Source organism: Eschrichtius robustus, chromosome X (genome assembly GCF_028021215.1).
Source record: "Eschrichtius robustus isolate mEscRob2 chromosome X, mEscRob2.pri, whole genome shotgun sequence".
In the NCBI taxonomy this organism is placed as follows: Eukaryota; Metazoa; Chordata; class Mammalia; order Artiodactyla; family Eschrichtiidae; genus Eschrichtius; species Eschrichtius robustus.
Genome location: NC_090845.1, coordinates 35,237,401 through 35,264,859, shown reverse-complemented (window position 1 = coordinate 35,264,859; position 27,459 = coordinate 35,237,401). Strand labels below are relative to the sequence as shown.

General features: G+C 41.1%; 1 pseudogene; it reads right to left on the bottom strand.

The window, feature by feature from the left end:
* LOC137756286 (serine/threonine-protein kinase MRCK beta-like) lies at nucleotides 1-27,205 on the bottom strand (annotated as a pseudogene).
* Nucleotides 27,206-27,459: the final 254 nt, after the last annotated feature.

The following is a 27,459-nucleotide window of genomic DNA, read 5'->3' as shown; positions in this document are numbered from 1 at the left end:
CTAGGCATTGCTCACCACGTTGTAATCTGTCTTGCTCTGGAACTTCTGCAAGTATCTGACACCCTTAACATCTCCAGAGGACTTGTTCTTAAAGTAGATTAAGCATGGAAGCTCACAGTTGAGGAGGTTTGATGGTACATTAAGAGTTTAGTGGTCTTATCCTTCTCAGACCAGTTGTTTGGACCCATTCCATAGTCTTAACATCATCATGGGGAGAGCAGTAACTATAAGTAACTATAGTTTGAGGGCCATATTAGCTCCTGCATACTTGACCTTTGGTGTAAGTCTACGTGCAATCCCATATGGCTGAAGCATATGGGATAGGTATTCCTCATTATTGGGCTCCACAGAACAAATGTCATCAAAAGATTACAGTGAGAGGAACATAACTGAGGGGCTGCTGGAATTTACCAGGCTTAGAGATTGCCCATTTTCATGGATACTCAACAGAGAGAACCCAGAAGAGTAGCCAACACAGAGCTTTTCCTTGAACATTGTCGTGCACTGTCGTGCATTGTCGAGCCACAGTTTCATTGAACTGTCTGTGAGAAGGTTTAGTTCTATGGATTTCGTAGCAAAAGATCAGGCATTTCACTGCTACAAGCAGACAGGTTGAAGAACTCTTCCTACGTGTTGAGCTTAGGATGACTAGGCAGCCCTTTATTTCTGAAAGCTTGATGTCAAAGCTCCCTTCCACTGCCTCAGAGGAAGAGTATGGATAAAATGGAGCATGGTCCTGATAAATTGAATATTTATAAATGGAATATTTCCTGCCATATCAATAAACAAAGGATGTCACAGTCAGCAATGGTTGCAACCCTCCAGTGTGAGCTGGTGAGCCCCGAGGAAACTCAGGGCTGAAAAGAATACCTGCCATCTAGCAGCCATCAGACTGCAGCCACTCCCTGCGGTGAGCCCTGAGGAAACTCAGGGTGTGAAAATAACAGGCCCCAGATAGCTGAGGTGCATATCAGAGGAATGATTTCAGTGAGTCCAGACTCTTGCATCTTCCCATGCACAGAAAAGCGCTAAATTCCTTAACTTGAGATATCTGGTTTTCTTTATTTAACAATAATCGTTTGACCTTCCCAATTACCTGCTCTTTATTGCAAAACTCCTATACATCCTGGCCCCTCCCCTCGCCTCCTGGGCTGCAGCCCTCATTTTGCCCCAAATAAAACTTAACTCACAGCTCTCACTTTGTGCATTTTTTTTAAAGTCAACAGTCCTAGCAACAAAGCTATTCCAAAAACAGAAAAGGGTTGTAGTTTTCTTCTTGGGGAGAGAAAGTTCAGTATGGTACACTTTCTTACAAACAGTAGCTTGAATGATCACATCACAGGTAATCTCTATTATGTACACACTTTGCTTTAAACCGACTGCAATCTTAGATGATTTTCCATAACAAGTGTCAGAATTGCTTTAATAAGAGACAGTATCCTGTCATAGGCTTCTAGTGGAATATGCACAACATGATTTTTCAGTCTGTTTTTATGTAGGATAGATTGGAGTCCTTCTAGAAACCTAGCCAATTTCCTCTTTGCTTTCTCATTTTCTGTTAGAATTAGTAAAGGACTAGTCTTTAAGTTGTACTTAAGAGAGAAGCTGTCACCCTGAATATACAAGGAATATCAGCTCGGATCACGTATAACAGCTAACGCGAGGATAAAGCTCATCAAAAAATCCTCACCTCTAAGATACAAGATTGGCTCACAATAACTCCAGGCTGGGTGGGTTTTCTTTCAGGCAAATCATACGGAAAGAGTAGACAGTTATATACCAATACATAAATCTTTGTCATCCTTTCTCCACACTGGTATGTTTTGCACCTTAAGGTAAACTTTGTAGGGTGTTCCTAGGCCTTTCTGCACATCCACTTTAAGAGGCCTCTGGGACTGCCTAGAGGCTGTACAGACCTTGGGAGCACTGTCTTTGTGGGATACACACCTCCAAGCGTTAGCCTTGTTAAATTAGTCCAACCATGAGTGAGGTGCAATGGCCACAGCAAGTAGGACTGGGAAAAAACTTGATGCTAAATCAACGACCTTTTGGCTTTGGTTCAACCCATAAGAGGGCCTGTGTGGTGACAGTGGCACAGCAGCTGGACTTTGCTGCAGCCGAGACATGACTTTTTTTTCTTAGATGATGCATGCTGAATATTTAGGGGTGTATGTGCCTGTGTGTGCGTGCACGTGTGCACATGCACACATGAAGATACCTTAAGAAAACAAATCACAAATGAAAGAAGACGAGAGAGGAAGGGAGAAAGTAGATATGGCAAAATGTCAACTGGTGAACTAATGGAGGATTATATGTGTTTCCTGTTCGAGTCTTCAACTCTTACGTAAATTTGGAATATTTTAAAGTACAGAGTTGGGGTGGGAAGAAGAAATCATTAATAAGTATTGGATGGGTCTGAACATGAAAAGGATAAAAACTAAACAGTACATTCTGGATATGTCTTCCTATGTATTATGGTATTTATCATTTGATTTATTATACTGAACTATCAAGAGTTTGTACATGAGAATCATATGTGAATCAGCATTAGACAGAAATTAGCCAGAATATCTTCTCATAGTCACATTTTATAGCATTTCTTAGAACTCGAGTACCTTTTTTTTTCTTCGAACTTTCTATCTTTGTAAGAATTTATCATGTGCTCCATAGAAGTACTTGGTCAAATAGTATGAGTGTGTTTCATGTTTGGTAATTGCAATCATTGTTGCTTTTGTTGTGGTCATCCATGTACAATGCTTGGTGTCAGTCTGTTTATCTCTTGTAAAAATAAAATACAGTGTGTGTGTGTGTGTGTGTGTGTGTGTGTGTGGAAAAAAAAAAAAAGTACTTGGTCAAGTCAATTTTGTAAGTATTGCTTATTCTTTCCTCTGGGAGCATTTAAATCAAATGTGTTTCTTCCTGGGAACCAGAGGAATATTTATAGCTTCCAAAAAATGCTACTGTTTAAACTACTTTTTACTATGAACATATACAATTGCATATTTTTAGAACAGCTAGAAATTATTAAAATGCATGTTAGTTAATGATAAAGTTGAGAAAATAAGTTAGTGCAAAAAGGTTATAAGTGTTTACATTCATCATTGTCTCTATGGTTTTATTCAGACCTCCTAAATGTAGGCATCTGTGCAGCCACAGGTCTGGAAACTAACCATTTTCATGCAGTGACTAAGAACATAGCTTTGTTTCAGGCAGGTTGAACTTGAACCTGGCCCCACAATTTTCTACTTGTGGGACTTTAAACAATTAATGACCTTTTCAGGGCCTTGTTATCATAAATAAAGTCCAAGGAAGATACTACCATCTGCTCTCTGAGACTGTTAAGAGGATTTATAGAAATGAGATAGTGCACATTATGTATTCAAAAGAGTATCTGACACAAATAGTGCAAGCCCATTACCACCACTTTTATCTACATCCACACCAGATCATCCTCCTTGTTGTCACCAGGAATGTCCATCCTGATTTATGCCGAGTAGAAACACTCTAAATCATTTATGCCAGAGGTGTGTTATTTAAATCCCAGAATGGAGTTGAAAACCATGGTGTCAGGTGCCTTTTCATTTTACTGTCGCTCTAATATTGAGTATTTTTAGAATAAATTCCTTACCACTGATTGTTCCTTTCTGTACCGATTGGCATAGGAAATCCATAAATGTTACCATTGTTTCCTGATGAGGTACCATAAATTATCCTATATTCCAGGAAATATTTTTATTAAAATAAAATATTTTACTTAACTTTAAGTTTTTTTAATTTGACAATATTTATTATAATTTATAATGATATACTGTTATGGCATAATATGCAAAATAAATATAAATTAATTTTTATTCAATATAAATTAAATTATAATTCATTTAAAATTAAAATATAATATTAAAACATAGAGTATTAGTGTTACCATCTGCGTGTCCCTTTTCTTTTTAAACATTTTTAATGATGATACCAATGTATAAAGTGCCCATATAGCCATGCAGTATAACTTGTTAAATTTCTGTATCATGTGCTTCATGGAAGAATGTGGTCAAGTCAATTATGTACGTATTGGTTATGAAACTGAGCAGGACCCTGTGGGGCTCCTGGGCACGGAAGCCTTTCCGTGTCCCCCATTTCCAGCCAGCCTCCATGACCTTCCCTGAATTCCAAAAGGCAGATCAGTTGCTAATCAGGGAAGTGAGGGGATGCAGAGACAGGGAGGAGACCACCTGAGGCCAGATTAAAGGAGTGCAGGTTCTGCACACACCCTGATCCTTATCAGCAGCCCCGCCCTTGAACCGTTACTATAAAACTCCTCACCAAATCCCTCCAGGTTGGGACACACAGTTTTTCAGGGCACAAGCCCTCTGTGTCGCCCTTTGCCTGGCAAAGCAATAAAACTATTCTTTTTTTACTTCACCCAAAACTCTGTCTCCAAGATTCAATTTGGCACCAGTGCACAGAGGCTGAGTTTTTGGCATCAGTTATTCTTACTCTGAGGAGCATCTGACATCAAATGCTATCTTAATTAATAAACTGATTTTGTGAAATTTTAGTCTCACAGTAAAATTTTCAACTTTTTTCCTTTCGTCCTTTACCATTTTACATCCATTCAGTAGTGCTTCTTCCGTTCATTCATTTGATAATTGTCATGGGTAGCTGCTTGTGAATTGTTCCTAAGTGTTGGAGGATTCAGGGGTATGTGGTTTGTTAAGGAAATGATCCCAGGGAAAAAAAGAAGTAATGGAGTAGGGGAAACAGGACAGAGAATCTGTCACCCTAAATAAAAGTGACATTTCAGTCAAAGCTCAAGCCTCACCCTCATCCTTGGGGTTCTCAAGAACTGAAATTGCACCACTGAGTTTTTGGACTGTTTGAGGCAATGGAGCTGGACTATTTTTTTTTTTTTTTTAAATATTTATTTATTTATTTGGTTGCACCGGGTCTTATTTATGTATTTATTTTTATATTTATTTTTGGCTGTGTTGGGTCTTCGTTTCTGTGCGAGGGCTTTCTCCAGTTACGGCAAGCGGAGGCCACTCATCATCGCGGTGCGCGGGCCTCTTCACTATCGCGGCCTCTCTTGTTGCGGAGCACAGGCTCCAGACGCGCAGGCTCAGTAGTTGTGGCTCACGGGCCCAGTTGCTCCGCGGCATGTGGGATCCTCCCAGACCAGGGCTCGAACCCGTGTCCCCTGCATTGGCAGGCAGATTCCCAACCACTGCACCACCAGGGAAGCCCTGTGGCTTCTTTAGTTGCATCCACAGTTGCCTGGCTTCCTTACCTCCCTTTTCCTTTATTTATTCCCTCATTTTGATGAAGCTCATCCTCTAGTAGGTTCCTGGGAAGGGGCTTTAAAGAAGCAAATTTGGGGGGACTTTACTTGTTCAAAAATATTTTCATTGCCCTCTGAAACTTCATTGGTAATTAAATAGAATTCTAGCTTGAGAGTCATTTTCCTTCAGAGTCTTGAAGACATTTCCCCATTGCTTTCTTAGCTACTGTGCTGTTGTTGAGAGGACTGAAGTCATTCTAATCTTTGGCCTTTTGAATAGAAACAGTTTATTCCTCTCTCTGGAAGCAAGTAGGATCGTCTCTTTTTTCCCTAGGGTTCTGAAAATTCGTGATGATATGTCTTGGTGTAGGTCTATTTTTGTAAATTTTGCTGGGTGCTTAATAGGCCCTTTAAAACCTTTGGTCCTTCAGTTGTGGGGCATTTTATTACTAGTTCTTTAATAATTTCTTTCTCTCCATTTTCTTTGTTCTGTTTTTCTGTAATTCTTATTAATTGGCTGTTGGACCATCTGGATTGGTCCTTTAATTTTCTTATCTTTTCCATACTATCTCTTTGTCTTCTTGCTTTACTTTATGGAAGATTCCTTCAACTTTATACGCCAAACATTTTATTTCTCTATCATAATTTTCATCTCTATAATACCTGCTTTTTTTTTTTTTTTTGAGTCTCTGAATGTTCCTTTACTAGCACCCGCTTCTTATTTCATGGATGCAATATTCTCTTTTCTCTTTAGGGATATTAACGGAATTCTCTTCTTTAAAGTTTTCTTCTCCCTGCAATTTCAGTTCCCCCACCACACTCCTTTTTCTGTTTGTAGGTTTCATTTTGTTCTGTTTGGCTTCAGTCTTTCAGGTTAGAGGCTCTCCTTAGAAGGTTGCTCTCTTCAGTTCATACTTGAGAATGAAGTACTTAAAAGCTGACTGGAAGCTCTATGGGAGTAGGTGGGTCTTGTTGAACGTGGGTGACATGGTAGCGTGGTGACATGACTGGCATATTCCCTTGGGGGACATTTGATGTCTACATCCACAAAGAAGTATTATCCGGTAACCTGCCTGGGAGGCACAAGTCTGGCTGCCATTGCTACAGGGTCTGAGTGGAAGAAGAGGGCTGAGAGAAGTAGCATATCAAATTCAGTGTATACTTTCTGACTTAATCCCCTGTTTTTCATACGGTACTCCTGAGTTCAACTGTAGCTGGTGTTCTCCAGGCCAGAAGTCTCCTATCCTCTCCAAAGACCAACCCCCAGTCACTGCCAGAGTATAGAGAGCGCAATCAAATGCTGCACATAGTGAAGTAAGGGATCTGGAATCTAAAGTCTTCATAAAAAGAATTTCACCCAATCCTCCTGCTTTTAGGCCCACCCTCACCCTCAGTCTCAAGCTTTTCAAGGTGCTGGCTGGGTGTATCAGATCGGTTCTCAGCTTTCCCTGCTGCCAGTTTAGGATTCAGATTTCCCAGGTTTTCTAAATCATTTACTGCTTTCCAATTTCCAAATTTTGTTCGGAAACTGTTGTCTTATCTTCTATTGTACTTATCCTTTCAGGTTTCCATCTTTAAAGAATTCCATTTCCTGTTGTTTCGGTGGAGCTTTGGGAAGGAACAAAGGAAGGTCCTAGATTAACAGCTTCAAAGTTCCTTCTGAAGTAGGACCTCTTTGGTCTCCTAAGGAGAGAGTGCAGTCCTTGATCTTCAAGAAATAAAATCATATCCCCATTTTACAGATAGAACATTTTGGGGACAGAGAAGTCAGGTCATTTTTCCAAGATGACAGCATTGGGGGTGAGGCAGTGGCTCAGTGCATTTGTGTTGAAGGAAAAAACAGTGCTGTAACACTATGCAGTTGTCACATTCCTGACATGTTACTCTATCCTGCCTGCTCAGTGCTTTGCAGTTGACCTCTACCAATGTCGCCGCCAAGCAGTATAAAGCCAGCGTTAGTTGCTGAATACTAAATGACCAGGCTAAACATTCACACGTTGCTCTCTTCTGCAAAAAATGGAAGTAACGTGACCTAGTATTTTTCATGATGGACTGTAATTAACTAACCAAGCTGAACAAGCCTTGAAATTCATCTGAGAGAAGACTACCATTGCCAGCTTTCTGAAACTGAAAGCATGACAGATTTGTGAGTTGGGTCTTTTAGAGACAGGAAAAAAAGCTGAGGCCATCTAAAATTGAATTTAGTACCTAAAAGTAGGTCTCAAAATGAAAATGATGCTTTACCCTTTACAAGCAGAGTTTTCTGGATCCTTATGCCTCCTGAAGCGATTTACTGCATGGATTTCTCTTAGGTCAGCAGGATGGTTACTCCAGGTTTAAGCCAAGAACATTTCGCAATCAGTTTTTGCTCAGATTCATTACTTTTACAGCTGGCTGTCAGGCTTATATTGCATCAGTAGGAGTCAGACTAATATTGCCAGCAGATAATGTCATAATCTGTTGATGAGACTATTCATTTTTTTTGTCATTTCTTTATTTACTTAGGATACCAACTGTATCTTCTCTATTAAAATGTGTCAAATGTGCTGACGCTCTATATACCTCAGTTATGTTCTCTTGAGTCTATGGATGAAATGAACCTATACCAAAATCCTGGGGAAGAATGCCTCTGAATTAATTATACTGCCTGTGAGTGCACTTCTATTTAAATATGCATTAAATTGCATTTGCAGACCATTTATATTGAAACCGGTCATTGTTGCCGGTTTGTGGCTTTGCTTTCAGGAAGAAGGCTGCTATACTTAAAGGAATCAATAAAGAATAAATATACTCGAAAAAGAGTTTGTGACGTGGTGTTGTTAGAGGGAAGTTGTGGAAAGAGGAATCCTGCAAAGTGTGAGGACAAGAACTCATCCTAGAGATTATTTAGAACAGCTCTTTCATTTTATAGAAAACTGAGTCTCAGAATGATTTAGTGACTTTCTACCAAAATGCTCGGTTATTTGTTGGTGGAGCTCAGAGTAATGAATTCTCAGGCTCCTCAGGCCCATTCTCTTTCCACTTTACTGTGGCATCAAGGTATTTAAAAAACCTTTCTCTATGTTATTTATTTTTAATAAAACAATATTCATAAAGTTGGCCTTTAAAATTTTGTATTGAGAAGTAACTTAAAACTTACAGAAGAATCACATGTATCATACACATAACTCCCTAACTTTACCTTTTATCTAGATATGTCAGTTGTTAACATTTTTCCACATTGTACGTGTGGGTGTACACACACGTACTTAATTATTTCAAGTTGAAGAGGCAGTTGGGTGTAGCTAATATCACCTAAAAACAAGCAGTTCTCTTACAAAACCATAGTATAAGTATCAAATTCAGGAAATCTAACTTTGATACAATGCTATTTTTTATATAGAGTCCACATTCAATTTTCATCAATTGTCCCGACGATGCCTTCCTGGCAATTCTCCTTTTTCCCCCTAGATCTAATCCAGGTTTATGTATATTGCATTTAACTGTCCTGTCTCTCTAATCTCCTTTAATATGGACTAGCTCTTGGCCTCTGTCTTTCATGACACAGATATGCTTAGAGAATCTAGGCCGGCTGTTGTGGAGGAGTCTCTCAGTTTGGGTTTGTCTGATGTTTCCGCATGATTAGATTTGGTTTATGTACTCTTCTAGCAGAAACGCTACATAAGTAGCTATGTGTCCTTCTTCGAGCAGTCACATCGGGAGGCACACGATGTTGGTTTATCGGCTGTTGGTAATAACATCTTTGACACTTGGTTAAGTGGGGTCTTCCAGTTTTCTTTTTCTTTTTTTTTTTTTTTTTTATAAATTTATTTTTTTAATTTTTGGCTGTGTTGGGTCTTCGTTGCTGCGCATGGGCTTTTCTCTAGTTGCGGCGACTGGGAGCTACTCTTCATTGCGGTGCGCAGGCTTCTCATTGTGGTGGCTTCTCGTTGTGGAGCACGGGATCTAGGCATGCGGGCTTCAGTAGTTGTGGCACTCGGGCTCAGTAGTTGTGACTCGTGGGCTCTAGAGTGCAGGTTCAGTAGTTGTGGCCCACGGGCTTAGTTGCTTCGCCGTATGTGGGATCTTCCCGGACCAGGGCTCGAACCCATGTCCCCTGCATTGGCAGGCGGATTCTTAACCACTGCGCCACCAGGGAAGCCCCTTCCAGTTTTCTTAGCAGGATATTTTCAGCACAGCATGAGGATCAAGAAAGTTTGCACAGCAGGAGGTACCTAAAATCCCTCTGTGACCTGGACTAGATAAAAACTTGGCAAGAGCTAGGGTTAAGTATGGTTCCTTGTAGTGCTGGCCAGTGTGATTTAGCCCTGCAGCCGAGGGACCTCACCAAAGATCTCAACTTGTATAGTTTCTCCAGGCCTCCTTCTGCCAAACCCTGCAGTCTGCAGCACTAACATGGCAACCCCTGACGGGGCCTGCCGAGTCTCTTTCCTAGGAAGCCACACTACATAGATATCTCTTTAGAGGAAGGGAACTCACAGAGCATTATCTCAAAATCCCAAAATATACGAGCTGGGTGAAACCATATGGTCTGTATCACCTGAGCCCTTTATTGACTGGTTGTAGAGATGTTTGGTTAACAAGGCTGACTTTATCTACTTGGGCTTATTTATGAAATGGGCAATGATAATGACCACAAGGAGTGTATTTCCCAAAGCTGTGCCTGTGGTTGCAAGGACCTCCTTTCCCCACTCAATTCCTTCACGCTGTCCTCTGCTGAGGTAATTAGCTGAAGAAAAGGGATCTTCACAAACGGCTGTGATTGCCTTCCTCTCTGTGATGTAGGTCCTACCTGCTACCCACTCCTATGCCCTGCCCTTCCTCTTACTAAGCTGGAATAACGTTTAAGAAGTTTTGACTTGAATATTTTATCAAGAAATATTCATTCTTGATCAGTGATCCCTGGGCTTTCTAAGAAAGGTGATGTTATATGGGACTGTGGACCTTCAAATTGGATACTCTCCCTTCTTGAGGGGCTGATCAGAAACTAACAGTAATCAAAACAAAATAACCAAGCAGCTCTCTGCAGAAATGTTTCCAGGCCTGCCTTCCCAACTTCAAAATGATTTAATAATGAGTTGCTGTTGGGACTGGAGCTTCTCCGACATTTTAGAATGTGATGGTTAAAAAGGACTGTCATTTATGAGGGACCTGCTAGCAACCTCAGTTTCTGCACTGCACATGAGAATAACCTGATCTGAAGAGACATATTTGGAGCGAGCTTGAATTTATTTGGCCTTGCGGTTGAGTCAAAGCTATTTAACCTGCAAGGAACAGAAACGTACTTAAATTAGCAGCAGGCGACCTCACGGACATGGGACTGAGCCTCATGGGAGCTTGAACTAGAGAGGGGTTCTGTAGTCAAGGCCTTTCTGGAAACAGTCACTATAGGAGTTCCTGGCCCTTCACAAGAAAACTCCACAATTTCTGTGATTTGGCTGCACTCCCCATGTCTGCTTCTTCCTGTTTTCTCATCAACTCGCTCATTCTTCTAATTTCCTGAAGAAAGTCTGGTAGGATCGGGGTGGTGTCTTAGTTTGAGTTCCACCCAAAGTATATGCTAAGAAAAGTGTTGGATGCAAGTAGTATATTTTTGGAGTGAAAACAGGAAGCACAGAGAGGGAAGAGCGGTGGAAAGGGAGGAAATTCAATAAAAGAGGTGTTAATAAGTGAGTTATTGCTATGGAGCTCAATTCTCCGAGGGACCCTCTGAGAGACTGAGGATCATGCTGCAGAATCGTCCCTCCAAGAGAGTGAGGAAATTGGGGATGTACCCAGTTCCATCTGTCACCCTGCTAAATATTCATCACCTTTTTTTTTTTTTCATCACCTTTTAAGACCATGCCTTTGATGAGTTTTTTTTTTAATGAATTCATTACAAAAGAGTAGAAGAAATGCCCTATATGGCCTCCAGGAAATCATTCAAGTATTCCAAATTACAGGTAAGAATTTTTTTTTCTATTCATGCTGGAGTCAAGGGAATAAATAAATCAGCTCTTTGTTTCCCTCTTGAGCCAAAAACCAGTTGAGACATAAGACACAAGAATCAAATAGATAAGAGAGAAAAATATCAGCTTTGTCACTCTAAGATTGAATTGTACAATGAAACGGAATATATGGCCATAATGAGTCCCCCAGAACCTCCCTTCCTGACAGCATGTCTGAGAATGCAGCCTCCCACTTGCAGGGGGAAATCATTCCTGGGGAACTTAACACAGGGAGTTTGTGAGAGAGGGTGAATCTTTGGGGTGGCGGGGGAGAGAGAGAGAGAGACAGACAGACAGACGGACAGAGAAGGGGTAAAGCTATAGAGCCACACTGTGTTCGTTGGGTCTTCTGAGAGGCAGACTCTGAGACACAGGAGTGCAAAAATTTTATTGAGAGGTAAAGTTTTGAAAGATAAAAGAAGGAGAAAGCACAATTGGGCAGGAGAGCCTGGGATCTCAATGCACATTTGACAAAACGTCTGCCAAGCCATTGGGGAGCTCCACAGCAAGCACTGTCTATTAAAGGGGTACCACCTTGGCCTGAAATGCCAGGCCTTGGCACTCCTGCTATGTTCAATCATTGGTTGGGGCTGCCCAAGAAGAAGAACATGGCTTTCAAACTCTGGAGGCTGTCAACTAACTTCACTTGTTGCAACTCACTGTCAAGTTCTTTCTTGAAGGGAGATCTGAGTGGCACCCCTCCAGGGCTGCCACACAGACCTACTGTGTTCCTTTTCCTACTGTCTCTGATTAGAAAAGTCACTCTTTCATCCCTGAAGAGGAATGGACAAGGGAGCAGAGAGAAGCTAGCTGTGTTGCTCCCATGTGTTTCTTTCTCAAGGAATGAAGTGGAAACACAGAAAGAAATACCAATTAAGGAAAGGTCCTTTACACAAACGTGAGACATAAGAAGGAATTCCCTCTGCTTCTTGCAACCAATACCATATAACCCCACTTGCCTTCTCAAAACGTCCTGTTAACTGGAGAACTTTTTATGTTGCCGAGCTAGAGATCTGGAGGGGACTCTGCGTAGCAAGACGGAAGAGAAAATAAGTAGGGGTGAGGATGACAAGAATGGAGCCAATGACGCTGGGCATTGTATGGAGGAAGGACAGAGAGAAAATCATTGTATCAAAGAAGGCTAAGAAGGGATTTGGGAAAAGATAAATGTCAGAGATATTAAAGTTGATTACTTTGGGTAGCATGATATAAATTCCTTCTTGATCTCCACTGTGGAATCTTAAGAAAGTCTGCATTGCCCTCAGATGCTCTTGTGAGAGCGGATTCTTCACAGGATCCTCAGTGAGGTATTGACACGTATGCCTGGAGAAATATACCATGCAACAGAACTTAGTAGCTGAGACACAGTCTACCTTAGGTCTGCGTGATGCCAAAACCTATGCTCTCAGCTGCTCAGCTTATACTGCTGTTGGTTGGCTTCCAAGGAGGGTGGCAGTGGTTCACAAAGTCAGTGGAACAGCTTAAAAATTATTTTGCCCTGAATATGCCAGAATTGTGGAGTTCCTTCTTTAATGGGCGTGTGTTCCAAAACCCGGGCTGTGGAGCCAGAGAGTAGAGACACACTCTTCGTTTTCCGTAGTTGCTCCAGAGTAACTCTGCCTGGTTAGTCAACCCCCAAGGGTTCACGTGACTTGACAAAGAAGATAGCCGAGATCCTCCCTATCGTTGCGTTCAGCCGTTACCGTGGAGTTTATCCTGGGTCCCCCCTGGAGTAGGTTACAGGTGATCAGAAGCAGTCCCTCTGGGGGGAACTACAAGCCCAAACAGCCAGACCAAAAGAAAGAAAATGCAGTCTCTGGTGGAGAGCAACGGAGAGAAGCTAAAAGCACATTTCCTGGATATATAAAATGAATACCCTCAAATCCTCCCATCACCGCCATTATTGTTAGTACTCATAACAAATCAATTTTAGGAGTCAGAAAAGGTCTGTTTCTATCTCTTCCTTTTCCCCTAGGCTGCAGTGATTATTGCTCACCCTACTTCTGTCCAAACCCCGCTGCTTCGGATTCTCTCAGGTCTTCATCCCCTGGCCTCATTGCCCACTTTTCTTCTTCCGCTGCTGGTGCGCTTTCTCCTCTTCCATAGGCCAGCCTTTGGTCTCCTCTCACAATAAACATGGCAGCACAGAGCACGTAGTGCACTGAACTGCCACAGACAGAGGCCAAACAAGAATGGGACGAGTATTGACCTCACCTCTGGTTAGCAAGCCCCATGTTTCCTTTTCACTCTCTCTCTCTCTCTCTCTCTATATATATATATACTTTTAATTGAAGTATAGTTGATTTACAGTGTTGTGTTAATTTCTGCTCTACAGCAAAGTGATTCAGCTATATATATATATATATATATATATATTCTGTTTTTTTACATTCTTTTCCATTATGGTTTATTATAGGATATTGAATATAGTTCTCTGTGCTATACAGTAGGACCTTGTTGTTTATCCATCCTATATATAAAAGCTTACATCTGCGAACCCCAGCCTCCCACTCCATCCCTTCCCCACCCCCTCCCCCTTGGCAACCACCAGTCTGTTTTGTACATCCGGGATTCTGTTTCTGTTTCATAGATAGGTTCATTTGTGTCCTACTTTAGATTCCACATATAAGTGATATCACATGGTATTTGTCTTTCTCTTCCTGACTTACTTCACTTAGTACGATCATCTCTAGTTGCATCCATGTTGCTGCAAATAGCATTATTTCATTCTTTTTTATGGCTGAGTAGTATTCTGTTGTATATATGTACCACCTCTTCTTTATCCATTCATCTGCCAATGGACATTTAGGTTGTTTCCATGTCTTGGCTATTGTGAATAGTGTTGCTATGAACATAGGGGTGCATGTATCTTTTTAAATTATAGTTTTGGATATATATGCCCAGGAGTGGGATTGCTGGATCATGTGGTAATTCTTTTTTTAGTTTTCTGAGGAACCTCCATACTGTTCTCCATAGTGGCTGCACCACCTTACATTCCCACCAACGGTGTAGGAGGGTTCCCTTTTCTCCACACCCTCTTCAGCATTTGTTGTTTGTAGACTTTTTAATGATGGCCATTCTGACCGGTGTGAGGTGGTACCTCATTGTAGTTTTGATTTGCATTTCTCTAATAATTAGTGATGTTGAGCATCTTTTCATGAGGCTGTTGGCCATCTGTATGTCTTCTTTGGAGAAATGTCTACTTAGGTCTTCTGCCCATTTTTGGATTGGGTTGTTCGTTTTGTTGTTGTTGAGTTGTATGAAGCTCCATGTTTCCTTAATTCTCAAAAAGGAAACCATGAAACAAAATATAAGCCACCAAAAGTAAGCTATCATCATGACAATTCTAACGTGTTCCATGTTAGGATTACATGAAGTATGGTTGCCTCATGAGGACTATTTCAGAAAAGAGGTTAGCTGTTTAAAATATGTATTAGTACCCATCCAACACCGTGGAGAGGAAGGTTGGTTGGTTTCTACAGGGCCAGTTCCACTTATTCAGAAAAATTCCTATAGTAGAAAATTTACTCATTAATTCATATTACCTTATTATGAATATCACTTGGGAGAAAAAAGGTGTAGCAGATGCTGTTGATGCCCCACTCATATCCCCTTGACATTTCCCATGTCCATCCATGCTGCCCAACTTCCAGCTGCCAGCACCTGCAACTCTTTGCCTGAATCCTCTCTCTGGATACTGGAGCCCTCTCTGCCCTCTGCCCTCCCAGAAGCAACCCTCAACCAATGACTGATGGAGTTACTGGGTAAATATCCCCACTCCCTTGCCTCATGAGTAGAATAAATCTGAGGCATGTTTTATCAGGAAGTTGCCCTTAGTGATCCTTCTCATCTATGCAAATTGTACTGGCTTCCTTCCCTTCCCTGCTTTACTTTTCTACTTGTTACTGGTATTTCCAGGGATTATCTGCCAAGTAAATACTTGGCATTTAAACCATTTTCTCAGGGTCACTTCTGGAAGAACAAAAACCAAGAAAATTTGCCTGACCCACTGCTTACTAAGCAACCTTTTGATTTGTAGTATAGTTACATTAATGGCTAATTTCTGGTAGGACGTTCTTGGGAGGTAATCTATCCTGGTTATATGTGAGTCTTATCTGGCTGATTAGTGACTCTTGGAAATACTGTGGGTGTAAGTCAATCTTCTAGAACAGGGATTGGCAAACTACAACCTGTGTGTCAAATCTGACCAGCCAGCTGCTTTTATAAATAAAGTTTTATTGGGACTGCAGCGACACCCATTCATTTACATATTCTTTGTGGCTTTCACACTACAGTGACAGAGTTGAATAGCTGTGACTAAGACCATAGGTCTGTAAATTCTAAAATATTTACGCCTTACAGAAAAAGCCTGCTGATCCCTCATGTAGAACTGTTCTCATTTGGGTTCACTGAGGAGAAGAAAGCCATGTATTTGTGAATACGAGGGTCAGAACTTGGACCAATGGCATCTCACCAAACGGCAGCAGCTCAGCCTGAAATCCAGACTGATCACCACCCACTCAGTTTGTCCCCGTGTTTGGTTATAGCATGTCCAGAATCATGTCTTGAGAATTCTAGAGTCAAAATGAGCAGGAGGTCATGGGCTAGAAAGGAATATTGAGAAAGTGTCTTTTATTTTATTTTACTTTTTTTTTTTTGGACATAGATAAAACCATTTTTATTTTATGTATTCTTTCACATCTTTATTGGAGTATAATTGCTTTTCAGTGTTGTGTTAGTTTCTGCTGAACAACAAAGTGAATCAGCTATATGTATACATATATCCCCATATCCCCTCCTTCTTGAGCCTCCCTCCCACCCTCCCTATCCCACCCCTCTAGGTCGTCGCAAAGCATCGAGCTGATCTCCCTGTGCTATGCAGCAGCTTTCCGCTAGCCATCCATTTTACATTTGGTAGTGTATATATGTCCATGCTACTCTCTCACTTCGTCCCAGCTTCCCCTTCCTCCGCTGTGTCCTCAAGTCCATTCTCTACGTCTGCATCTTTATTCCTGCCCTGCCACTAGGTTCATCAGTACCGTTGTTTTAGATTCTATATATACGCTTTAGCATATGGTATTTGTTTTTCTCTTTCTGACTTACTTCACTCTGTAGGACAGACTCTAGGTGCATCCACCTCACTACAGATAACTCAATTTCGTTCCTTTTTATGAATGAGTAATATTCCATTGTATATATGTACCACATCTTCTTTATCCATTCATCTGTCGCTGGACACTTAGGTTGCTTCCATGTCCTGGCTATTGTAAATAGTGCTGCAGTGAACATTGTGGTCCATGTCTCTTTTTGAATTATGGTTTTCTCAGGGTATATGCCCAGTAGTGGCATTGCTGGGTCATACGGTAGTTCTATTTTTAATTTTTTAAGGAACCTCCATACTGTTCTCCATAGTGGCTGTATCAATTTACATTCCCACCAACAGTGCAGGAGGGTTCCCCTTTCTCCACACCCTCTCCAGCATTTATTGTTTCTTAGATTTTTTGGTGATGGCCATTCTGACTGGTGTGAGGTGATACCTCATTGTGGTTTTAATTTGCATTTCTCTAATGATTAGTGATGCTGAGCATCTTTTCATGTGTTTGTTGACAATCTCTATGCCTTCTTTGGAGAAATGTCTATTTAGGTCTTCCACCCAGTTTTGGATTGGGTTGTTTGTTTTTTTGATATTGAGCTGCTTGTGTATTTTGGAGATTAATCTTTTGTCAGTTGCTTCATTTGCAAATATAGAAAGTGTCTTTTAAAATGAGGTTGATCCGCACACTTGAAAATTTCTCTCCAAAAAACGTTCTTTCTTGATTGGCCTGGTGCTTGCTTATCATCCCATTGTGCTATACCCTCTTGGATCTTACAGGCTCAGCATTAATTATTAATCAATTTGAAACTGGTTAATGGAGGTCCTCTGTATGTGATCCTACGCTGTGGATGCCATGATTCTAGCTAGCTTGAGCTCCTTCTGCATAGAGACACTTCCTATTCTTTCTTGTCAACCGTCTAACCCCCAACAATCGATAAAACCGTATTCTATATATAATAAATGCTCAGTAAACTTTGTCTCATATCCATCACACACAGACTCCTACCCTTGAGCCAACATGGTAATAAAACTGGAATCATATGTCAAATATGAAGTAATTGTGCATAACAGGTGAGTGATAAGGAATATAGGTTTGAAATATGCGAACACAGTGGGTGAAATCCTTCATCCTGGCCATCCAGGCTTATTTTCGGACATTCGAATGGAACAAATTGCTAAGTCACAAAATTTTACACCTGAGCCCTTCCTGAGTAGGTAATAATGAAACTAGAAAAGAAAGAATAAATCTGACCCCTTTGGGAAATTAACCAGATTGCATAAACTCTATGTCTTGTTATGAAATCCTTTTGGCCAGAGACTACTTACTAAAAACTTGTTTTTGCTCTATCATCCACAATCTAGTAGGGGGATAAAATAGGTAAGCCAATAACGACATTTAGACATTGGAAAGAATAGCCTACCACTACATTTATTGTCTCGACTCTCTCACTTCTATTCATTTTTTAATCCACTGTGATCTGGCCTTTATTTTCAGTTAGGTTCAGCTTACCATTTTTTTTTTTAAAGTTCCTATTACATGTATGCTAGTACTTAAGAAGAGGGGGAAAAAACCCACATATTCCCTGCCCTCAAGGATTCTATAGCCTATTAAGGAATGTGTATAATGTGCATGTGTATAAAAAAATTGTCATACAGAGTGGTAAGTGCGATTGAAAGAAATGAAGTAGGAGTTGTATTGCCTCTGTTTAAGGGTGGATTTTAGGTTGAGTTTTCTGGAAACAGAGCCTGAGACGGGGGTTTATTGAAGGACTATACTCAGGGGAAAACTGTACACAAGTAAGGGAAGCCGAATAGGGCAGGAGAAGGAGTCAAGCAAGGATGTGATCTTAGGCAAAATCTAACCTTGGCTTGACACAAGACAGATTCTGGAGCACAAATCTCACTGCAGAGACAGGGCAAAGGGTTCAGGCTCTTGTGCCTCTATCACTGGCCGTCCCAGTTAGCCAAGGGCACTCCTGAGAACATCACAGATGTAAGCTGTCAGCCGCAGCACTCACAAGCAGCTGGGGGTTTGGCTGTCCTGGCTGGTCAAATTGATCTGGGCAGAGCACCAATAGCATCTACAAAACGAGGGTTAGAAAAAACTAGATGATATGTTTATCACTTTGGGCAGCCCAACATCTGAGCACCCTTCCTGTTTGGGGAAAAATGTCAAGACAGGAAACACTCCCATTTACCATTGCAACAAAAAGAATAAAATACCTAGGAATAAACCTACCTAGAGGAGGTAAAAGACCTGTACTCAGAAAACTATAAGACACTGATGAAAGAAATCAAAGGTGACACAAACAGATGGAGAGATATACCATGTTCTTGGATCGGAAGAATCAGTATTGTGAAAATGACTGTACTACCCAAAGCAATCTACAGATTCAGTGCAATCCCTATCAAATTTCCAGTGGCTTTTTTTTTTTACAGAACTAGAACAAAAAATCTTAAAATTTGTATGGAGACCCAAAAGACCCCAAAGAGCCAAAGCGGTCTTGAGGGAAAAAAACAGAGCTGGAGGAATCAGACTCCCTGACTTCAGACTATACTACAAAGCTACAGTAATCAAGACAATATGGTACTGGCACAAAAACAGAAACATAGATCAATGGAACAGGATAGAAAGCCCAGAGATAAACCCACGCACCTATGGTCAACTAATCTGTGACAAAGGAGGCAAGAATATAAAATGGAGAAAAGACAGCCTCTTCAAAAAATGGTGCTGGGAAAACTGGACAGCTACATGTAAAAGAATGAAATTAGAACACTCCCTAACACCACACACAAAAATAAACTCAAAATGGATTAAAGACCTAAATGTAAGGCCAGACACTCTAAAACTCCTAGAGGAAAACATAGGCAGAACACTCTATGACATAAATCACAGCAAGATCCTTTTTGACCCACCTCCTAGAGAAATAGAAATAAAAACAAAAGTAAACAAATGGGACCTAATGAAACTTCAAAGCTTTTGCACAGCAAAGGAAACCATAAACAAGACGAAAAGACAACCCTCAGAATGGGAGAAAATATTTGCAAATGAAGCAACTGACAAAGGATTAACCTGCAGAATTTACAAGCAGCTCATGCAGCTCAATATCAAAAAAACAAACAACCCAATCCAAAAATGGACAGAGGACCTAAATAGACATTTCTCCAAAGAAGACATACAGATTGCCAGCAAACACATGAAAGAATGCTCAACATCACAGAAACGAAGACCCAACACAGCCAAAAATAAATAAATAAATAAATAAATATTTTAGAAAACAAACAATTCTTTAAAAAAAAACAGAATGCTCAACATCACTAATCATTAGAGAAATGCAAATCAAAACTACAATGAGGTATCACCTCACACCAGTCAGAATGGGCATCATTAAAAATCTACAAACAATAAATGCTGGAGAGGGTGTGGAGAAAAGGGAACCCTCTTGCACTGTTGGTGGGAATGTAAATTGATACAGCCACTATGGAGAGCTGTATGGAGGTTCCTTAAAAAACTAAAAATAGAACTACCACGTGACCCAGCAATCCCAGTACTGGGCATATACCCTGAGAAAACCATAATTCAAAAAGAGTCATGGACCACAATGTTCACTGCAGCTCTATTTACAATAGCCAGGACATGGAAGCAACCTAAGTGTCCATCAACAGATGAATGGATAAAGAAGATGTGGCACATATATACAATGGAATATTACTCATTCATAAAAAGGAACGAAATTGAGTTATTTGTAGTGAGGTGGTTGGGCCTAGAGTCTGTCATACAGAGTGAAGTAAGTCAGAAGGAGAAAAACAAATACCGTATGCTAACGCATATATATGGAATCTAAAAAAAAGAAAAAATGGTTCTGAGGAACCTAGGGGCAGGATAGGAATAAAGATGCAGATGTAGAGAATGGACTTGAGGACACGGGGAGCGGGAAGGGTAAGCTGGGACGAAGTGAGAGAGTGGCATGGACATATATACACTACCAAATGTAAAACCGATAGCTAGTGGGAAGCAACCGCATAGCACAGGGAGATCACCTTGGTGCTTTGTGACCACCTAGAGGGGTGGGATAGGGAGGGTGGGAGGGAGGGAGACGCATGAGGGAAGAGATATGGGGATATATGTATATGTATAACTGATTCACTTTGTTATAAAGCAGAAACTAAGACACCGTTGTAAAGCAATTATACTCCAATAAAGATTTAAAAAAAAAGAGGGAGGGGATATGCGGATGTATGTATACGTATAGCTTATTCACTTTGTTATGCAGCAGCAACTAACACAACAATGTAAAGCAATTGTACTCCAATAAAGATGTTAAAAAAAAAGCAAAGAAAGACAGATGGAAGACAAGGCTCCACTCCATATGATGTTTCCCATTTTCTGAGCAAAGTTCTACGGCCTTCCTCATCGGCTACCAGACATCCTTCTAAAAATGCCTTTTCTGTTTTGATTAGCCAGGGTCCAATTTTGTGGTTTGCCACCAAGAACCCTGACAAGTACAGAGATTATGGACATTGTTAGGTCATAGATGATTAGAGCCTGAAAAAGATGGGGGTGTCAGGTAAGAGGAGAGCTAATGGAGAGGAAAGGGATGTTCAGATTGAGTAAGGCCAGAAGTCTAGGGTCGACTCTGAAATGTTTTACTTGTGAGGCTACCAGAAGGTGTGGCAAATCTAGGGGGAGTTTAGTGAAGGGGCAATGAGTTCATCTGGGGACTTGTGGAATCTGAGTTTTCTGGCGACATCCAGAAGGAGATGTCTCACAGATGGCTGTGCAAATGTCATAGTCAAGGGAAGCGTCTGGGAGTGGGGGGAGAGAGAGAGAGAGAGAGAGTAAGATTGGCCCATGGATGTGGCGGAATTGGAGGGGAAATATATATTGAACAAGGGTTGAAGAGGCCAACAGCAGAATGCAGGAGGATGGTTAGCTTTATGTAGTTCTCTGTAGATAAACCTTAGGTAAACCGCGAAAGGACAAGGAAGGTAAGAAAAGAAGGACACTATTAACAACTACAGAATGATCAAGCAGGGCAAGTGCTGAAAAGAGACTAACGGTAATGTGAATTAGTAAGCCAGTGATTACTTTTGAGAGAGGAGTTTTGGTAGAGTTCCTTAAAGGGAAAAAACTCTCCCTCCTCCTGTGTCACGTAAATCCACTGCCTCTCCCCTGTCTCCTCGGGGTCTTCTTTCATTAACTGTATCCCAGTGCACTCCTGAATTTGTAACCTTTCCCACTCTATTGGCTCCTCTGCAGGAAATGAACATAGCTAAAATACCCTTTCCACTCTTCTCCACTTGTAGAACTCCAGTTCCTCTTTGAAGACTCAGTGTTACCTCCACAGCGGACGTTGCCCTACGACCCAGGTAAGATTTAGACCCCTTTCCCCTCCTGCACTCACAGGGCACCTTGTAAGCCTCCTCTTTTACATCTTACTCAGATAGATTGGTGCTATCTCTCTGTGTGTCCATCTTTTCCACCGCGCTTGTGAGCAGGAACTGTGCCCTAGTCATATTATATTCCTAGTGCCAAGCACAGCGCAGAAAACTTCAAAGAATCCAGGATAATTTGTTGAAAGAATTTGGCTAAACATTCTTGGCTATTTTAATTGGGCTATTTGGCTAAAAATTTCAAAAGCTGCATGAATGCTCCCTCCTAGAATGTTTTATTTTAGGTGTATTTCTTGAATTATGGTTCTAAAAAATATTTTAAGGTGGAACTTTTACTTCTCCGTCAACTTTATAGAAGGATTAAACTTTGGGGAGAAAAAAAACCATGCCCAGGGAATTAGCGCACAGAAAGAGAAAAAGAGAATAAATCTCCTCGTTGCACGTGGCATAGTTAATATCAGATATAACATGTTGTAAACCAAAAGTAATGTTACCAAAAAATAAACGTTAAAATACAGATTAAAGGGAAGGAGTCTATTCCTCCTCAGGCAAGGCAGTCGCTTTGCATATTAATGAAACTTAAATGCCTCACAGTAAGAAAAAGGATTGGAATAGATTGCAGTAACTTAAAAATGAGTACACTTTAAACAGCTTCTGTGATGAATGTGTGATTATGGAGAATCAAAATGGCTAGTCCCACTCTGATGCTCCCAGAAGAGAGATGAGTGCTGGCCCTTAATTAACAAAGCCACATGTGGAGCCGAGGAAACTGAAGACACAAAGAAAGTTGACAGGTTGACTTGCTGAAATACGCAAAGATGTCAGTCTGGAAGGTGACAACTACAATTCTGGGGAGTGTGAGGGTTAGGGATGTGTATAAAATATTATAAACATCCAAGCCATTCTAGAATATTCATTGAAAGTGACAGAAAAATGGAAGGCAACAGGAAAAGACAAAGAGCTGCGTAAAGACAGGTGAAAAGTTTCAAATATTTGACGGCTTGAGATGACTTGAGGGCTTGTGGCAAATTACTGTAAAACATGGCTTGGCAAAGATCTCCTGTAACGTTTTAGGCTTTGCAGGCCACACGGTCTTTGTTGCAATGACTGACTCTGCAGTTGTAGCGAGTATGCAGACACAGACAACAGGTAATTGATCGGGTGCGGCAGTGTTCCAGTAAAACTTTGTTTATCAAAACCCTTGGGGGCCAGATTTGGCTTGCAGACTGTGGTTTGCCAGCCCGTACTCTTAAAAACACCAGTTTGTGACAAAACAGCACATTGCGCGAAAGCTAGTATGTAAATATGTGTGTGTGATCAATAATTGTTGGTTCAATCATTGTTGTTCGGGTTTTTTTTATTGTGCTTGGTCCGGTACTTCCATGAGGGTATGGCTGAGTGAGTTGGTTAAATCGAGGCAGCAGTGTTATTTTCCAGCGTCCCAGGCGATTCCAAGGTGCAGCCACGTTTAACAAATAGGATGCTGAAGAATGCTACGCAAAATTCAATGTGCATATTATTCATCACCTGGGGTCTTGTTAAAATGCAGATTCTGATTCAGTAGGTCTGAGGTAGAGCTTGGGATTTTGCATTTCTAACAAACTGTCGGATGACACTGACCTGCCGGTCCAGGGACCACATTTTGAGTAGCAAGGTGCTTGCACTGGCTTTCAATGCCTGGGATGTCTAGGTCCTGCCCCTGAGACTGATGTAGTTGGTCTGGGAGGTGGCCTGGGCATTGAGAGCTCTAAAAACTCCCAGGTGGCTCTAAGGTGCAGCAAAGCTTGAGAACCTCTGTGCTAAATCAAGTGCGTGGTGACATAAATTTTTGTTATTATGTTATCAGTAGCCCTGTTGCCCATTCTCCCCTTCCAATCCACGCATTCCTCTCCTTTTCAGGTCCAAACATCCAGAAGGTGGGTGGGATCAGGATGAGCTTTTCATCCTTTCAGTCTTTCCCACCTCTGAGGAGTGGACTGTAGTTCAGGATGGAAAGAGGAGGGAGGCTCAGGCAACCTGGGTTGGGGAAGAATAAGCAAAAAAATTGTCCTAGGGGCCGATTTAAAGGGGAGGCTGATTGAGACAAATGGGGAATTACCACAGAGGGCTGTCACAGCAGAACTCACCTCCAGGCTTGGGCCTGAGTTTGGGGCACTGAAAACAGCAATCTACCCTCCTGAAGCCTGGCAGCAACTGGCAGCCAAGCAGCTAGGAAGGATTTCTCCTTCTTGATATGCAGAGTGACACAGTTGGTCGAAATGCAAGAGAGACCCCTAGTGGCAAAGTATAAATGTGAACTCCTTTCATCAACAAATCATAAACACCACAGATGAACTTAGAAGTAAGTGAATGATAATGATGGTAATGATGATAAATGATGGCTTACAAATAGTATATGTACTATATGTGCCAGGCACTGTTGTAAGTATTTAGAAAATACTAACTCATTTAATCTCAGCAACCCAATGGGGTTGATGCTTTTAAAAAAATTTAGTTGGTTTACAATATGTTTCTGGTGTACAGCAGAGTGATTCAGTTATACATATATATTCTTTTTCATATTCTTTTCTCTTATTGTTTATTACAAGATATGGAGTATAGTTCCCTGTGCTATACAGTAGGACGTTGTTGTTTACCTGTTTTGCATACAGTAGCTCGTATCTGCTAACCCCAACCTCCTAATTTATACCGCCTCCCCCCTTCACCTTTGGTAACCATAAGTTTGTTTTCTATGTCTGTGAGTCTGTTTTTGTTTTGTAAATAAGTTCATTTGTATCATATTTTAGGTTCCACATATAAGTGATATCCTATGACATTTGTCTTTCTCTGTGTGACTTAACTTCACTTAGTATGATAATCTCTAGGTCCATCCGTGTTGCTGCAAATGGCATTATTTCATTCTTTTTTATGGCTGAGTAATAGTCCATTGTATATATATACCACATCTTCTTTATCCACTCATCTGTCGATGGCCACTTAGGTTGCTTCCACGTCTTGGCTGTTGTAAATAGTGCTGCTATGAACACTGGGGTGCACGTATCTTTACGAATTATAGTTTTGTACAGATATATGCCCAGGAGTGGGATTGCTGGATCATGCTGTAGCTCTATTTTTCGTTTTTTAAGAAACCTCCAGACTGTTCTCCACAGTGGCTGCATCAATTTACATTCCCACCAACAGTGCGGGAGGGGTCCCTTTTCTCCACACCCTCTCCAGCATTTGTTGTTTGTAGATTTTCTGATGATGCCCGTTCTAACTGGTGGGAGGTGATACCTCATTGTAGTTTTGATTTGCATTTTTCTGAGAATTAGTGATGTTGAGCATCTTTTCATGTGCTTCTTGGCCATCTGTATGTCTTCTTTGGAGAAATGTCTTCTGCCCATTTTTTGATAGGGTTGTTTGTTTTTTTTGTTATTGACTTGTATGAGCTGTTTGTATATTTTGAATATTAAGCCCTTGTCAGTCGCATCATTTGCAAATATTTTCTCCAATGGGGTTGACACTTTTATTATCCCTGTTTTACATGTGAGGAAACTGAGGCGCAGAGAAGTGAAATAACATGCCCAAGTTCCCCCAATTTAGCAAGTGGCTAAGCTGGGATTTGAATGCAGCCAACCTGTGGTGAAGGATCCAAGACACCAAACTGTTTCTCCAAAACAGGAGAGTAAGAAGGATCTTCAGACAATTTATAGTTATAAACACTCACAAACAGCTGCTCAGCCTGTGCTTCCTCATATCTAGAGGAGAACAGTTTATATATATATATATGCATATATATATATATATATGTGTGTGTGTATGTATGTATGTATTGAGACTGTATCAGAGAGAGAGCAGGGACCTCAAAGCAGACAGAGAAAGAGCGAAAAAAACAAGTTTGACTAAAAAGAGTAAAGGGGGAAATACCATTCAACACCATTTTTCTGGAAATTAAACTCAAAGGACCATAGTCCTCATTTTTAAGAAAGTATTGAAGCACAGTTATGGGGAAATGTAGAAAGAAATGACTCCTTAGCTAAACTTGTTCATATTTCAGTAAATGTTGAAAGCAATCTGGTTAACTCTAAAATGACTCAAGCTACTCGTGTGTCTTTGAATATAGGATACAAAGTCTGAAAATTTCTAACTCTGACCTTTGTAAACTGTACACGACACAGAAGAAACAATATGTTTTGAGTATTTTTTCTCAGACCTAGACAACCTTAGGGCTTACATGGGAACAGATTTCATCTGCTCAAATAGAGAATGGACTGAGAGAGGGGAAGAGTTTTAAAAGGGGAACAGAAAAAAAAAAAAAAAAACAAACAAACATAGAAAAGCAGGTCTGTCGTTTCCTTGGGAAATCCTTTTACTGGGAAATAATTGTCTTTCTACCTATAGTCAAGAAGACAAGGTAGTAGGCTAATGCCTCTCCACATCTAGAAAGGAGAAACCAGAGACCACACTGAGATTAAGAACAGGCTGATCTTGAGATAAACGCTGAGCAGACACAGGTGGCCACAGTCTGGAATGAGGCAGTGGTCCAAGTGGGACCAGCAGCTCTCTAGGTGTTCCAGTGTCTCATCCCATCCTCTGAGTGTTGGCTGCTCTGGGTTTGGGGCCGCCTGTGCCATAATCTCTCTACTTCCTTTCTGGTGAGCTTACCTACTCCATGACCTCAACCCATCTATGTATATATAGGCTAATATGTCCCATATGTATTTTTCCAAACCTGACATGCCCCCTGAGCTCCAGGTTCATTTTTCTGGCTACCTGCATGACAGTTCCACTTGGGTATCTAATAGGCATCTCAGATTTTACATGACATGCCTTCCCAGCTCCTCGAGTCCCCCTGCAAATACCCCCAGATTAATAAATAGCACGACCATCAGCCAGGGTGTTCAAATCCAAGCTTGAGCCTAGATGATTTTCGTCATTTCCCATTCCTCACCTCTGGTCCATAAAGCAGCTCCTGTAGACTCCTCCAGTTCATCTGAAATTTGCCTGCATCTCTTCATTTCCTCTACCAACACCGCCGTTCAAGCCACCATTGTCTCTCTGGGCCTGCTACAGTTATCTCTTAACTGGTCTTTCAGCTTCAACTCTCCTCATCCTCTACATTCTTCAAAGCTGACAGAGTCAGAGTAACTTGGCTTAACATTCAGAGAGCTTTATTCTACTTGATATTCAATATCACAAATTGACCTTCAGCCTGGACCTTATATTTTTCACTCCTTCTATTGAGGTAATTTGGGGTTTGGGGTACCATGTTACCTTAATGGAAGAAAGAGTACGGTAAAACAACCTACATTTGCATGTGTTGTAAGGGCAATATGCATGTCCAGCATGGTGACTAGGGAGTCACCCCTATGTTTGTGTGCAGGCCAGCCTGAGGCTCGCTCAGTTACCATCATCACTGTCGCTCAGGGTGAGCTTGTCAAAGAGGGACCCTGCCAAGCTGGCTTCTGGGGTCTCCATCTTGCTTCCCAGAATCAACAAACACTAACATTTACATATTTTAGTGAACTCAGAGTTTTCAGGTAAAGTTTAAGGACCCTTTATTTTAATCCCTGTCCCATCCCATTCCCTTCATTCTTCCTCCAGAAGCAACACTACTGTGATTTTTATACCATGGTTTTATACTCCTGCTATTCGCAGGCACCTGCATTCAGCAGGGCCTCACCTCACCACCCCCTATATACCCACATTGTTTCTAAGGGGAAGATGGATTT